This window comes from Podarcis cretensis (assembly GCF_951804945.1).
Source record: "Podarcis cretensis genome assembly, chromosome: 11".
NCBI classification, from domain to species: Eukaryota; Metazoa; Chordata; class Lepidosauria; order Squamata; family Lacertidae; genus Podarcis; species Podarcis cretensis.
The window spans coordinates 16,203,683-16,219,882 of NC_137180.1; the positions used below are offsets into that span (position 1 = coordinate 16,203,683).

The 16,200-nt window shown below is 43.3% G+C and overlaps 1 long non-coding RNA gene across 1 annotated transcript in view; it reads right to left on the reverse strand.

Annotated features, from left to right (window-relative positions):
* Positions 1–2,040: 2,040 nt before the first annotated feature.
* Positions 2,041–16,200, reverse strand: part of LOC307226898 — an 84,789-nt gene continuing 70,629 nt past the window's right edge. Inside the window, exon 3 of the long non-coding RNA XR_013843670.1 lies at positions 2,041–2,155. This is a non-coding gene — a long non-coding RNA (uncharacterized lncRNA). The remainder of the gene's footprint in view (positions 2,156–16,200) is intronic.

Genomic DNA, 16,200 nt, shown 5'->3' on the forward strand with positions numbered 1-16,200 from the left:
AAGCAGCAGTAGGCTCATAGGCTTCAAGGTTATCTGTTATCCAGCTGATGGAAACACATGCTGTTCCAGTGAACCTAGTTCCCAAGATTTGAGATAGATGTCGGGACTTGGGAAGCATAAGATCTCTTTGTGTGTGACATGCAGCTAGGTCAGGCTCCTCACAGCACCGTGAGGCGAAAGCAAGAAACGTAGAAGGATTTCGTATCCTTTACGAATCTTTTAAGGGCATCTTCAAAATGGATGGGAAAATACACAAGTAGTCTTCCAGGTCAGGACTGACCCTGTGCTCAGGGGGAAATATATAGACACTAGGTGTGCACAGAACCTGCTTGTGAGGATTCAGTGTTACATACCAGGGATGGGAATCCTCAGATCAGAGGGTCCAAATGCAGCCCATTTGATCCTCCGGACTCTCTTTCCAGGCCACATTCTCTCCCTAGGAATGCCCCTCTTCCCATCCTGCTTTGCATTCTCCTTGAATGTGTTTGTCTGACTGGAATGTGCCCTTGAAAGCTGCAAATTTGCCACACTGAATGATAGAGAGCAGGTTGCAGGTATACAAAGGTGTGTAGAAACTGTACAAATGTAAAGTTTTCATTTGTTGCTCTGTCCCCTTTTACCTCTGCCCCCCACACCACTGCCATAAGGCCCCCCCACACACCAGAGACTGCCTAGAAGCAAACGAGGCCCACAGACTAAAAATGGATCCCCTCCTCTACTTTAAGCACTTACTTGAGGTAAATCCCATTGAGCTCAATAGGGCTTAACTTTTGGATATGAATAGGATCACACCACAAATGGCTTCTCCTCATTCCACCAGCCCAACCCCAAGGGATCTGTTGCTATCACCTTTGTTGTTGTTGTTGTTGTTTAGTCGTTTAGTCGTGTCCGACACTTCATGACCCCATGGACCAGAGCACGCCAGGCACGCCTGTCTTCCACTGCCTCCCAGTTTGGTCAAACTCATGTTCTTAGCTTCGAGAACACTGTCCAACCATCTCGTCCTCTGTCGTCCCCTTCTCCTTGTGCCCTCAGTCTTTCCCAACATCGGGGTCTTTTCCAGGGAGTCTTCTCTTCTCATGTGGTGGCCAAAGTATTGGAGCCTCAGCTTCACAATCTGTCCTTCCAGTGAGCACTCAGGACTGGTTTCCTTAAGAATGGATAGGTTTGATCTTCTTGCAGTCCATGGGACTCTCAAGAGTCTCCTCCAGCACCATAATTCAAAAGCATCAATTCTTCGGCGATCACCCTTCTTTATGGTCTAGCTCTCACTTCCATATATCACTACTGGGAAAACCATGGCTTTAACTATATGGACCTTTGTTGGCAAGGTGATGATTGAGGGCACAAGGAGAAGGGGACGACAGAGGATGAGATGGCTGGACAGTGTTCTCAAAGCTACGAACATGAGTTTGACCAAACTGTGGGAGGCTATCACCTTTAGGCAGCATGTAAAACTAATAATAATAATAATAATAATAATAATAATAATAATAATAAATGTCACACAACAGTGTTCACTCTCTTCCTTCTCTTCCTTCTGCCTCTCAAGTCCTAATGAGCACCCGCCACCAGAATCCCAGTTAGGAGGGTATCCTTCTTCATTTCATGTTTCAGAAGAGCTTTATTATTAATTCTGCCCCTTGTCAATAAGAAGAGATGGAAGGGGACTTCTTGTCATTTTACTTCTGGGACAAAAATTAAGGTCTGGCCATATTGGCTGCTCTGTGGCCCTCTAGATGTAGTTGGACACAGCAAGTCCCAGCCAGCACTATAGATGATCAGGGATGATGGAAGTTGTATTCCATCAACAGTTGGAGGTCCAGTGGTCCCCCACTCTTGCTCTAAATGGAAAAGAGTGCAACACCACAAGGTGTCATAGGCTGCCACAATCTTTTGACCTTGACCACACGGAAGAGAGGAACGAGTGATGTGGCTAGGAAATTTTGCATAGATCTCTCCCTGCATTCAGTTTTAGTCTAGGAAAAGTAAGGTAAAGGGTAAAGAACCTTTGGATGGTTAAGTACAGTCAAAGGCGACTATGGGGTTGCGGCGCTCATCTCGCTTTCAGGCCGAGGGAGCCAGTGTTTGTCCACAGAAAGCTTTCCGGGTCATGTGGCCAGCATGACTAAACTGCTTCTGGCACAACGGGACACTGTGATGGAAACCGGAGTGCATGGAAATGCTTTTTACCTTCCTGCCACAGCAGTACCTATTTATCTACTTCCACTGGCGTGCTTTCGAACTGCTAGGTTGGCAGGAGCTGGGACAGAGCAACAGGAGCTCACCCCATTGCGGGGATTAGAACCGCCGACCTTCTGATTGGCAAGCCCAAGAGGCTTGGTGGTTTAGACCACAATGCCACCTGCATCCCTAGGAAAAGTACTCTGGCAACCATCTGAAGCTATAATTGACAAGACTGACTAACCCTTAAATATTGTTCTCCTACATTTCTGAATTTCAAAATGATCCAACGTAAATTAAGAATTTCCAGATCACTACTGCTTAGATTCAGATAGATGAGAATGATTTTCAAAAACCAGGAAAGCAAAAGCTTCCTGTGCTTATTTGCATATTTGCATGTGTTGAAAGAAATCATTGGAATTATGCGTGGTGTCAGTCAGGCGAGAATCTGATCTAATGCATCCTACATTTATCTCTGATTTTTGCCTTCAGCCTGACAGCCTAAATATGAGGAAGGTGTTAATTTTATGCAGTATTACAGATGTTTGATTAAAGCCTTTAACAAGTGCTTCTGGTGTATAATTTATATCTGGGTAAGTGACTATTGCTGGCACACTGAATCAGTTACCCCAAAGCATCAAACCCAAAATTCTCACTTTCCTAAAAAGGAACTAGCAAATGAGTAAAAAAAAAATAACAGTGATTGGTCAAGGAAAAGAATGCTATACCTTCCTTCTAAAGGTAAAGGTAAAGGTACCCCTGCCCGTACAGGCCAGTCTTGCCAGACTCTGGGGTTGTGTGCTCATCTCACTCTAGAGGCCGGGAGCCAGTGCTGTCCGCAGACACTTCCGGGTCACGTGGCCAGCGTGACAAGCTGCATCTGGCGAGCCAGCGCAGCACACGGAACGCCGTTTACCTTCCCGCTGGTAAGCGGTCCCTATTTATCTACTTGCACCCGGGGGTGCTTTCGAACTGCTAGGTTGGCAGGCGCTGGGACCGAACGACGGGAGCGCACCCCGCCGTGGGGATTTGAACCGCCGACCTTTCGATCGGCAAGTCCTAGGCGCTGAGGTTTTACCCACAGCACCACCCGCATCCCACCTTCCTTCTAAGCAAAGTCAAAATCAATTCCTTGTAACAAGCAACTGTTTGTATTGATGAGCCAAGCTGTTGAAATTATCTATTTTCTTCAAAATCAGCTGGAAGATGGCAGGGGCTCAGTTTCTCTCACTGTGTGATATCCACTATGGGTATATTCTGAGTATGATTTACTTGGGTAACACCAACAGTAAATATAGAGAGACCTGAGATCAATTAGAAATGTGCATTTTTAATTTTTTATTAATGCTTTCTGCTTCTAATGATGGCACTAATAGTTGGTTACACTTTTCTAGAGTGCAATTTTGATTGGCCCTTGGATACTTAGATTTAGGCACCATCGTGAAAAATGTGTAAATGAAGGCAAACAATATTTATTCTAACAAACTAACAAACAAACTAACTAAAATAAAATGTGTAAATGAAGGCAAACAATATTTATTCTAACAAGCTAACAAACAAACAAACTAACAGGAAAGATCAGATATATACGAGATCAAAAGTTCATTGAAGACCGGGGAAAATTTTCAGACTATCTGAAATGTGTATGTGATGAGCAAATAACGCTAGTGGGATTTCAAGAAGTTCTGTAAATGATAGAGGACTATTGTATTGATGAAAACTAAGTGTGTGAAGGTTTATAAAATGCAATATAAAATTAGGAAATGCGTATTTAAAAAAATTGAATAATGGATGATTGTCAGAGAGGTTGAAGGAAGTCTAAAAGAGAAAATATGTAATAAATTTAGATTGGATACTATAAATGTATGTTGGAAAATTTAATAAAACATTTAAAAAAACAATATTTATTCTTTAGAATCCTTTATTATATTTCAAATCTTTAGGCTATGAGTGCTGCCACTTATGTAGCCAAAATGTCAACAGTCCATTGCCCAAGAAGCGGGTATCAGTAGTGTAATGGGAATTGGGGTTGCTCGTGCAAAAGTGGCCGCTGCTCTAGGCAACGTTGTCTGGCTAAACCTTTCCCTGGCTGGACAGCCCTTACTCCGTGGCTGTGTCAGTCACTGGCAGAATCCGTCAGTGGGCGTTTCCTGAACTTCTTCCAGCATAAAAGCTCTTTGACACCAAGTCTCCGCCTAGCCTCCCTGCGCGGAAGCTTTCTGCGCAGAGTGGGTGTGGCCAGCGGAGGTCCTGTGCTCTCCCCGCTGGTCTCTGTGGAAGAGTCTTGGAGCCCTCTCTCTGAAGTCCTCCCAGGCTCCCCTTTCTTCCTGGTGTCACGCCGATTTCCTTCCTCAGAGGAAGTGTTCCCTCTCTCCCTGCTGGGCCCTTCTCCTGCATCGCTGGGGCTCCTTACCTCCACTCCTGGCTCCGATGGCAGTTCCCTGACAAGTAGGCTTGGGGGAACTCCAACCTTCATAATACAGAGCAAAAACAAAATTGAAACCACAATTTACAATAACATACAATAATAACTGCATGCAACATTAAGTGGTATTTAAGACACTGGAACAGAGAGTATTTTAGACAAATTAGACAAGAACCACTCCTGCTATGTACTCTCCAACATTTCTCTGATGAAAATAGGAACATCGTATTCCATCATCATCATTTTATTACGGATACCCTGCCCATTTGAGTGGGTTGCTTCAGCCACTCTGCATATAAAAGTAAGAATAAAGTAGTAAATATTTTTTAAAAACTTTTCTATACAGAGCTGCTTTCAGATGCCTTCTAAAGGTTGTATAAGTGCTTATCTCCTTGGCTTGAGGGTTGCATAACTCGATAGGCCCCAACGTTTCTCTGGCGATGATAGGAACATCTTAAGGAAAAGTGGTACATTCCAGAATCAAATCAGTCACCGGGACAGCTTCTGTGAATCTGGGACTGTCTTTGGAAAAGAGAGACGTTTATAGGGTCTCCTGCAAAAATAAATGGTTCTTAAGCTGCGATCTGAATGAACGTAACATGGGGGGGGGGGATGAAATCTGTACTGGTAGGGAGTTCCATAGATGGTCACTGATAAGGTCATGCTTCTTCTAGTGCCCCTCCCCAATCATGTTCCTAGGAGACACAACAAGCAGGGCATCCCCTATAGATCTCAAAACCTGGGTGGGAAGGGACTTGGGAAGATGCTCTTTCAACTGTTTGGGTCACAAGTCATACAGGGCTTTCTGCGTCAGAACCTGAACCATGAATTGGGCCTACCAGTATAATGGAAGCCATTAGATGGAGTTATGTTGTGAATGAGTAGGTCTACGGTTGAGACTGGCTAGCCCAAGAGAACATACAATCCACAGCTATGCATATTTATTTATTTATTTATTTATTTCATTTAATCATAAAACCCTCCAGTTTACATTAATTTTGGAAGGATATCCCACTGCTCTCGGTAGGACTTAACTGGCAAATTTGTTTAGGACTGCAGACACAAAGAATTCTTCTAGCAGAGGCAGGATTCAAACCAGGGGCTTCATGATTTGCAGGCTCCGTCCCTCAAGCTATATGCTATGCCAGGTCCTATTCAATGTTCCTTTGTCTTGACAAAACAAACAGTGCTTGGGAACCCTTCAACAGGAGACTTCATGAGGAAATAAACAAGCCCAAAGGCGAGTGGCAAACAAAAAGCAGATTTAACGGAAGGTTATAAAATAACGCTGTGTAAACAGCAATGAAACTCTAAGTGAGTTAATGCCAAGGGGAGATAATTTGATGCCAAACAACAAAGCTCTTCTCTGTCTAGGTAAATATATTGAACACAAATATTATGGCAATGTGAAACAATGGATTTTATTTTTCAAGCAGATGCTGGAACCCTTGAGATGAAGGGTAATGCAAGGATAAAAACACTAAATGTGCTACAGCTTCACCTTCTATATACTTAATTAAAAGTACAGGGGATCTGATAGTCTTCCGTTGCATCTGAGTATCTTAGTTCCTCACCCCTTGCCTTTCGAGTTTGTAAAATCTCTGAAACGAAAGGATGGAAAGCTGCCAGAAAGATACAGTCAACATGGGAGCAGAAAGACTGGGCTGAGAGTAGGGTTGGAGGAGAAAGTCAGTTGGGAAGGTATTTAAAATTGAATCTACCAAATTCACACCTTCTGAAATAATATGCAAACCAAAACACAGCAATCCTTTGAAATTCACATTTATCTGAATTTTCCTGTGCAGTTCCCCAACCAATGTTTACAAAAATGAGGAGAGTGTGTGCATAAAAATGAAGTCATTCATGAAAAATAACATACAAAAATGCATTACATTAGGGAGATTTGCTAGCAGAAATGTGTACATTTGCCAAAACTGCATATAAAAATGTGCTTATTGGGAGAAATTCACACTAAAACACTGGTGGTTTTCACAAGTTTTTTTTTTTTTTTAATTACAACTTTCTGCAAAATGTGAAGAGCGGAATTTTAGATTGGAAAGACTGGAAACCAGGAAAACAGAAATTGACAGATCCTTCCATGCCTAGCAGAGAGAATGGGGAGATGAAGATGTATCAGTGAAGTCTGGTCACTGAGCCTCAGAGCCACACGAGGGGATGCAATACAAATTATCTGGTGAGAAGAAGACTTGTTACTGTTTGAAACTGAATCAAAATATATAAGGGTGGTCTTGCTGAAGATAGTTGTCTGTTTCTTGCCACATAAGGTAAAGGGACCCCTGACCATTAGGTCCAGTCGTGACCGACTCTGGGGTTGCGGCGCTCATCTTGCTTTATTGGCCGAGTGAGCCGGCGTACAGTTTCCGGTCCTTGTAACCAGCATGACTAAGCCGCTTCTGGCGAACCAGAGCAGCGCACTGAAATGCCGTTTACCTTCCTGCCAGAGCGGTACCTATTTATCTACTTGCACTTTGACGTGCTTTCAAACGGCTAGGTGGGCAGGAGCAGGGACTGAGCAATGGGAGCTCACCTCATTGTGGGGATTCGAACCACTGACCTTCTGATCGGCAAGAACTAGGCTCTGTGGTTTAACCCACAGCGCCACCCACGTCCCTCTTGCCACATAGATCTTAACAATTCATACAAACTAACCTATTCCCACCCATCCACCCAAAAACCGTACTCCCTCAATCTCATGCCATTTGAAGTCTACTGATGGAGTCATTATAAACACAGGAAACACAGAAGATAGAATTGCTGTGTTTGCCAGATGAATTGTAACAAGAGTGCATACATTCCATGGAGGTTATGAATGCATGGAGAAATCAGATTTGTGCCAGTTGGCTTTCTTCAAATTTTCACTTGTACCAGGACCTATATCTATATATACCCTATATCAGGAGTAAAAGGTAAAGGTAAAGGACCCCTGGACGGTTAAGTTCAGTCAAAAGCAACTATGGGGTTGCGGCGCTCATCTCACTTTCAGATCGAGGGAGCCAGCATTTGTCAGCAAACAGTTTTCCGGGTCTTGTGGCCAGCAGGACTAAATTGCTTCTGGCGCAATGGAACACCATGATGGAAACCAGAACACACAGAAACACTGTCTACCTTCCCGCCTCAGCAGTACCTATTTATCTACTTGCACTGGCATGCTTTTGAACTGCTAGGTTGGCAGAAGCTGGGACCAAGCAATGGGAGCTCACCCCATCGCGGGGATTCAAACCACTGACCTTCTGATCAGCAAGCCCAAGAGGCTCAGTGGTTTAGATCACAGCTCCACCCATGTCCCGAATAAACAAGCACACAATCACTGATAGGTCCACCCGCCATTGTGAGGCTCAAAGCAATGAAGACGATGCCTCCCCAGCTGTTGCCATTGGCTGTGGGTTTCTTGTGATGTCACAAAAGCACCTGGCAACTGAGTGGATATAAGGCCAGGCCAAGAGGAAAGCCCTTTTCTGTTTCCAGCCGGACACACGTGGCAATGGAGGTGACATTCAGCACTGCCCAGGTTTCTTTCACTTGGAGGAGGCAAACTGGTGAATGGAAGGAGGCAATCCTCTGGCAGTGGAATGCTAGGGAGTGATAATAAGGCAAGTTTGCTTGCTTGAAGGCTGCTGGTATCTATGGTTGGAAGCTGGCAGACATCTCATGATGGACCTAACAGTAACTTCTGGCACAATGGGACACCGTGACAGGAGCCAGAGTGCACAGAAATGCTGTTTACCTTCCCGTCACAGCGGTACCTATTTATCTACTTGCACTGTCATGCTTTTGAACTGCTAGGTTGGCAGGAGCTGGGACAGAGTAACGGGAGCTCACCCCGTCACGGGGATTCAGACCGCCAACCTTCCGATTGGCAAGCCCAAGAGGCTCAGTGGTTTAGACACAGCGCCACCAGCGTCCCTATATATATATACCCTATAGCTATCTGTCTATTGTCTCTCTCTCTCACACACATCTATCTATCTATCTATCTATCTATCTATCTATCTATCTAATCTATCTTCTATGCCCTAAATCAGGAGTAAGGAATCTCAGACTATAAGGGGATGCAGTCCTTTAGACCTCTCTAAATACAGTGGTACCTTGGTTTACAAACTTAATCCACTCTGGAAGTCCATTCTTAAACCGAAACTGTTCTTAAACTGAGGTGCGCTTTTCCTAATGAGGCCTCCCGCCACCGGTGCCCTTCCACCATTCGGATTCCATTCTTAGACTGAGGTAAAGTTCGCAAACCAGGACACTACTTCCGGTTTTGCGGAGTTCGTAAACTGAATCGTTCGTAAACAGGAACCGAAGTACCACTGTACTTGAAACTCTACCTGGGTCGTGCCTCTTCCTTGGGATGCATACCCTTTATGCTGGCACACCCTTCACCAGTGTTGTCCCCTGCTTCTCAAAGTCCGTTTGCCTCGCTGGAAATCTTGCTTGCATAAGATGGTAAGATTTGTGCGTAGAAACCACTGGCTTTTGCATGGCTGGACTGTAGCCAGCTCAAAGGCATTATTCTGTCCACATTTGCCTCGGGGCTCAGCCACCACTCCCATGTGGCCCTTGGAACATTCTCCAGGTGGGAATGTGGCTCCCAGGGGGTGAAAAATGTTCCTCACCTCTGCCCTAGACCATTTATTGTATGGGTTGTAGATAAACACCTCTGCACTTTTGAGCATGTGAGGGTCTTCTGGGCAAACGGAAGCTGAGATGCATGAGCTAAACTGAACATCTGCACACAGTTAGTGTGCTGATATTAAGCATTTATGAACTCCAGGCTGGGCCTTTATCATCATCCCCTTACTCATTGCTCAAAGCATTTGTGAGCATACTGAGCTCCAAATTCTTACATCAATGCCAAACATCAGTCTACTCATCATATACTCGATAGATGTGTGCTGTTGACCTCTGGCAGAAGCTCACAACTTAATTTGATGCATTTACCAGTTTTGATATAATTTTAATGTTTTTGATTTTTATTTTCCTGTAATTCGTAACAGCCGAAATGCAATGATTTCATTTCTTGAAAGGTAGAAGAAAAGTCTGAAATCTTTATAATGGCTAAAATATGTAACTTTATAGTACAGTTTTAAAAACAATAATCATGAGATACCAAATATCCACGTGCCAGCCAGACAGTGAAATGCTAAATTATGAGCTTTTAGCCACAGAGAATGAAAACAGGAGATTTACTGTCTGGCTGAGAGATTTTCTCCTTGAGATAACTGCCAGGAGGGGGCGGGGAAACACTCTGAATGAATCTACTCCCCCCACCCTTAACTTTTAAAGATAAATGATGGACCGTCATTTGGTCAGCTTAAGAATGTGGAAAGATCAGTCACCCCAGCACTGAAATGACATTTTAAAGGGATTACATTGGAGGAATTGTGTAGATGTTTGTTTGGTTTTAAAGAATACCTCTCTGCTATGCTGAAGTCACATTTTTATCATGCTTCTCGGGCAATAGCTATATTTTTTAAAGGTACTGTAGCATGATTTCATCATAGATCAGCCGTAACAAAATGTGTTACAAAACAATGAGACTGACAGCTCATCATTGTGTCTCTCAGCAACCAATGAGTTTACAGCAAGGAAGGATAAAATTCGAGGAGTAGCAATTTAGAAATTCTGCTAAATCCTGGCAAATTGCTAACATTTCTTAATTGCTATATAAGTCGTCGGAAGGGGTGATTATGTTTAAATCCACTCATTAAGTACGTATGCATGCAGCTTAGAAATAATTATATTGTTCCAAATTCTCTTCCATTTATATGGTGTTTGAGAATTTTAAATACTACCCCCTCTGCCAGAAGACTATCATTTCATATATGATGTCCAAGATCTGCTCTTTAGACATTGAGATATGCAATTTCATGAGTTTCACAGTCAAATAAAACCAACAAAGAAGAACAGTTCTCATCTACATTTAATTTTAATGCAACCATTGGGACAAAAGGCGTACTGATAATTAAGAGTCAAGATACTTAGCTGACTCAGTTGCCAATGATTATCCAAAGTAGTACTGCATGAACTGTCTGCAACATTATCACCCTCTCTTTTGCCCACAACACCACTAAATTTACTCTAGGGGTTCCAAATCTTTGAAGCACTTCTGGGGGTGACATGGGGCATGGACCGGGGCGGGGATGGGAGACAAGAAAGGGAACTTTCCATTGTGCAAGTGCAAATCTAACACAATGAATGAATTTGATGCTGCGCTAGGTTTTCAGATAGGCTTCCTATTTTTTCCTGAAATAAACTATAAACCACATGTTAACATCTGATCAACTTTCACAGTTGCAAATGTCCATTTTTTTGTGTGGATCTGATATCAAACTGTTGTGTAGTGGTTCAGAGCGGTTGGACTCGTAATCTGGTGAACTGGGTTCGCTTCACTGGTCCTCCACATGCAGCTGCTGTGTGACCTTGGGCTAGTCACACTTCTCTGAAGTCTCTCAGCTTCACTCACCTCACAGAATGTTTGTTGTGGGGGAGGAAGGGAAAGGAGATTGTTAGCCACTTTGAGACTCCTTAGGGTAGTGATCAAATCCAAACTCTTCTTCTTCTTCATTAACATGGGTAAGAGGTCCCATAGTGTTTGAATAGGGAAGTATGCAAAAAACAAAACAAAACAATACCCTATACATAACACATCAGGTAAAGGCTGGGCCTTTGTCTCTGATGGGAAGGAGTATTTTATGAGTATTTTAAAAAGTATTTGCTAATAATATGGCATGTGGGAGTAATAATGTAGGAATTGTGGCATTAGCTTGAGGGATGCTGCCAACACATTGTTGTGTTGGTCAAATCAGTCAACACCAGTACAAGCAGCTGTGCAGAGTAAACATTTGGATTCTGCAACTTTTGTGTTTACAAACCTAATCTTTGGGGGGGGGAGAGGTCTCCTCAACTTCCCCTTGAGTGTAACTTCCCCCTATTTTTTTAAAAAAGAGTTTCTATAAAGCTTACAAAATAATCTCCGTATCTTTGTGCATGCAGTCTTGGACTGGGGAGGTGTAGCCCTGGTGCATCCTATTTCACAACTGCTAAGAAGAACAAAAAAAATCACATTTCAGGGTTAAGCTCCTCAGTTAAGCTTTTCAGTGTCGTTGAAGGTCTGCTTGCACAACAGAATCCTGCTCAAAGAAAGGGGAGTTTCCCTGCTTCTCCTTCCTCTTGCATTACTTGCATGCCCCCCCCCAATCTTCTCTAGAGGAGGGCTAGGGCAGCCTCCAGAAAAACTGGGGGGTGGGAGGCTATTGGAGGGGGGAAGATAGGAAGAGGAAGTTCCATTGCACCCATTGGTGTGATATTTGACAGTGATGGCTTGCTTAGGGTAAATATATTTGCTTAGGGTGGCTTAAGCTTAAAATAAATCTTGACTGTAGAAAGAAGGAAGTACAGAGATAGACATGCCTCTGGCGCAGGATCTAACAACACAAATAGAGTGAGATTGTGGGTTGAGTTGTATATATACTAAACTGGATGCTGGATTGTGTTATCCTGACCGAACCTGTTATGTACTGAAGTTCTCACCCTGGGCCAGCAGGGGGATACTGTAGATAGTTTTCACTCAGGTCCACATATGCAAATAAGGAATTGAAAGTGACGTTCAGTGATTGGATAGTTACAGAAAGTTGTTACTGTTGCTTTGTAGTTGAGCTCTATATAAGCAGGTTGGCTGAACCCTTCAGTTCAGTTCTGTTCTGGCCTGTGAATAAACAAGAGCTGTCTGAAGAATTGCTGTGTCATCTGATATGTTCACCCACAACTTAACAGAACCTACGTTTACTGTGCAATCACTCAAGCATACCTTTATATGTTTTACATGTACAGCGGAACCTCAGTTTTTGAATGTCTCAGAAGCCGAATGTTTCAGAACCCGAATGCCAAAAACCCGGAAGTAAATGCTTCTGTTTTCAAACGCGCCATGGAAGTCAAACGGCTTCCGCTGAGTGTTTTTCAATTTTCTCAGTGGAAATTGCTGACAGCCCTTTGCGCCTTGGTTGTCGAACATTTCGGAAGTCAAACGGTCTTCCGGAACAGATTACGTTCAACAACTGAGGTTCTACTGTATACTTATAAATGATAGTATATTTTTACTGTTTTGATTGTTAGCTATGAAGAAAAGAGACCTATGCTCTTGTACTCTCCAAAATGCCAGGTACACTGATGCCACTATAGAAGCAGACAAATAAAACTCATGAAGCTTTATGCTAGCACACTAAACCAGGATTGAGCATTGTGTTGTAAGTAGCCGAGGCGCTAAAACTCAGGCCTGATATTCTCAGTGCCAATAGTGTCATGTGAACAAGCTCTCAGATGCTTAGCCTACTGTTATTAATGGGACCCGTCCAAAACACTAGAGGCTTAACATGGTTTAAGGGCTTTCTATTGACCCTCAACTCTGTTCCAAACATTCTGTCCTGTAGCCTCTTGTACTATGGGAAAAGATCAATAGGTAGCTAAAAATACTTTGTCCCTTTTTGTCTCAGAATGAACTGTTAAATTTTTATTAGTGTTTAATTTCAAATACATATCTCTAACACTACTAAAATAAAAAGTCATAATGTTTAATTTTGTTATGACTATATTGAGGAGAAATCAAATTACTGAGCAGTATGAGATCCCAGCTCTGCATATAAACCAGTAATTGTTCAACAGGTATGGATGAAAAGGATGACAAAATCATCTGCTCCCCATGCCCAATAATTTATCAGAGATATTCAGAGTTTGCAGGACAGCACATGTGCTGATTGGCTAGTGATCAGGTAGGAAGGGAGAAGTCAGTGTGGAAGCCATTTGTGTGCAAGATTCCTTATTTAGCTAGGAAGATACGCATATTTTATTCCAGTTCCCTGCTGTTTCCCTAACCGTTAATTTCAGCATTGTATTTGAGATTCACACAATGTCCATGCCACTTTTAGGAAACTAATGGAATATACTGCATTTTTAGCACTCATTTTCATGTTATTGGATTTTGTGGGGCTGTGGCGGCAGGGAATCCTTTTGTAGTCCCCTCAACCTGGAAAGGGACGTGGGTGGTGCTGTGGGTTAAACCACAGAGCCTAGGACTTGCTGATCAGAAGGTTGGCAGTTCGAATCCCTGCGATGGGGTGAGCTCCCATTGCTCGGTCCCTGCTCCTGCCAACCTAGCAGTTTGAAAGCATGTTAAAGTGCAAGTAGATAAATAGGTACCACTCCGGCGGGAAGGTAAACGACGTTTCCGTGTGCTGCTCTGGTTCACCAAAAGCGGCTTAGTCATGCTGGCCACATGACCCGGAAGCTGTACGCCGTCTCCCTCGGCCAGTAAAGTGAGATGAGCGCCGCAACCCCAGAGTCGGCCATGGCTGGACCTAATGGTCAGGGGTCCCTTTACCTTTACCTTTACAACCTGGAAAATTGCAGTAGCAAAGTGGTGAAATTTAGGGCAGAATACTGGCACACAGTTCTTCCTTGCCATTTTGATGAGACAATCCTGGTGGAACAGAAGCATGCGTGCGCAAAACGTTGTCTGATGGCATTAGTTGTTGTGTGAATGGAATTTAGTGCGGCGTGCTGGCATATCAGCCCAAACAAAACCCGCGACACAGCAAGTACTGCCGCATGAAAGAAACATTAGAAAACAGGACAGAAGCACTAGCATTATAATCTGGAAGACTAACATAATATTCCCCACATCTGAACACACCCATGGACTCCAAGCATCAAACTCCAAGTGCAGGGTCAAAGCAAACCTGCCATCAGCCAGTTCCCAATCTCTGCAGGTCAGTTTATACAAATTTGGCACCGCAATGTTACATGAAGAGTCTGAACACCAGGTAACAAATTTGTAACATTTACTGAGCAAAAAAATAACCACCTGGAAAGGCCCTGAGCAAAATGTATGTATTTCTTCCAGTAAATTATTTTAAGAATTAAAAATAAGATGAGGAAAGCCTTTCACGTTATAATTACATTTTGGTGCACCTAATGAGGTCTGCAAAAGCTTTCTTGCTTTCACCTTTTCCCATCCTTCCTACAGTGATAAGGCTCCATTGTGTCATTTTCCCGTCACTTACGCATGTGATTTTGCTTTGCATTTTGGCTTTCCAGCACAAAGGCAAGACATATCTGAGTTTAATATCTTAGTAATGTAGAAAGTGGCAGAAGGGGGGGGGAGAGATCTGATTTAAGGGGTGTCAGTAAGGAGTATAGAAACCTGACTAACCACCTGCAGCTCCTCTCCCACTTAACTTTCCTTAACTGCATTTTGAGATTTGGGGAGAGAGATTATGAATCACTGGACCCAAGTTCAGCAAAGAGGCTTTCACCTTGCAGACTCACTAATGAAGCTTTGCAAAAATTTCCGGGGAGGTAGGCATTATTCCAGTATTACACATGAACAATCTGAAGTCCCGAGAGCTTAAGTATGATCTCAAAGCAATTGGAGTAGCATGCCGAGACCAGAAGTCACACACACATCCTTTCTGAAACTGCACAGAATTGCAAACACAAGCTGCATGAACCAGATTGGCAAACATGTTAGCTGGAGGGGAGGCGGAGAAATGAGCTAAAAACGCCACTGTGCCAACAGTCTGATCCACAACCGGAACTAGAAATCAGCTCTCTGTGGTAACTCAGACTGATTCATAGCCCTGCATGTTGCTTGTTTACTCTTGGTGATGGTAGTTCAATTGAGCCTTGGGAATTAATTAGCTAGGTGCAAATTAATTGGTTCACAAACAATGGCCTCTTAAGAATTTGAATATGTGTTTCCCCTACATTTATTTGCTATAGTGGCATCCTCTTTTATTGGAGCTTGGACAAATAGCTGTTTGTCTGCCTGTGACTAATGCAAATCTTAACATTTGTCTTAAGCAAAATATAATAATCTGCTTGTTTCAGACAGAATTTGCGGCTGAGTGCTCTGAACGTATGCAAGCTTCACTCCATTAAGCCTGGATGCTTGGAGGCTGCAGCAGAAGGTTCAGCAGGAAGGATCCAATAAGGAAAACAAATATTTATTTTTTGCAAGAGTGACCATAAAAAGAAGACGGGGAGGGAGAAAAGGATTTGGCACAACATTCTTCCATTTCATCTCCCTGGCCAAATCCTCCACAGGCTGATAAGAACTTTGTTGGCTTGTAATACTGCAGCTTTTTGAAATTTGAATGCAGCATGTATGATTCAATCATGTATCACACACACATCTGTTCAACCCTAGGATTCACTACCTAAAGTGATGGCATCCAGTTTGCAGACGACACCAAACTGGGAGGGGTAGCTAATGCCGCAGAAGACAGAATCAGAATTCAAAATGACCTTAACAGATTGGGCGCAAGCTAACAAAATGAATTTCAGTAGAGACAAATGTAAGGTTCTGCACTTAGGCAGGAAGAACCAGATGCACAAATATAGGATGGGGGACACCTGGCTTATTGTGTGGAGTCCCCAGATCCCGAGTGGCCCCCCCCCCGTCATGTGGAATAACGACTCAAGACAACGTGCTATGGGATTAAATTGGCCACAACTTTATTAAATTTCAAATGTGGGTAGACCTTGGCTCAGGCATTGGGCGTTCTCCCTCCCCAGTCCCC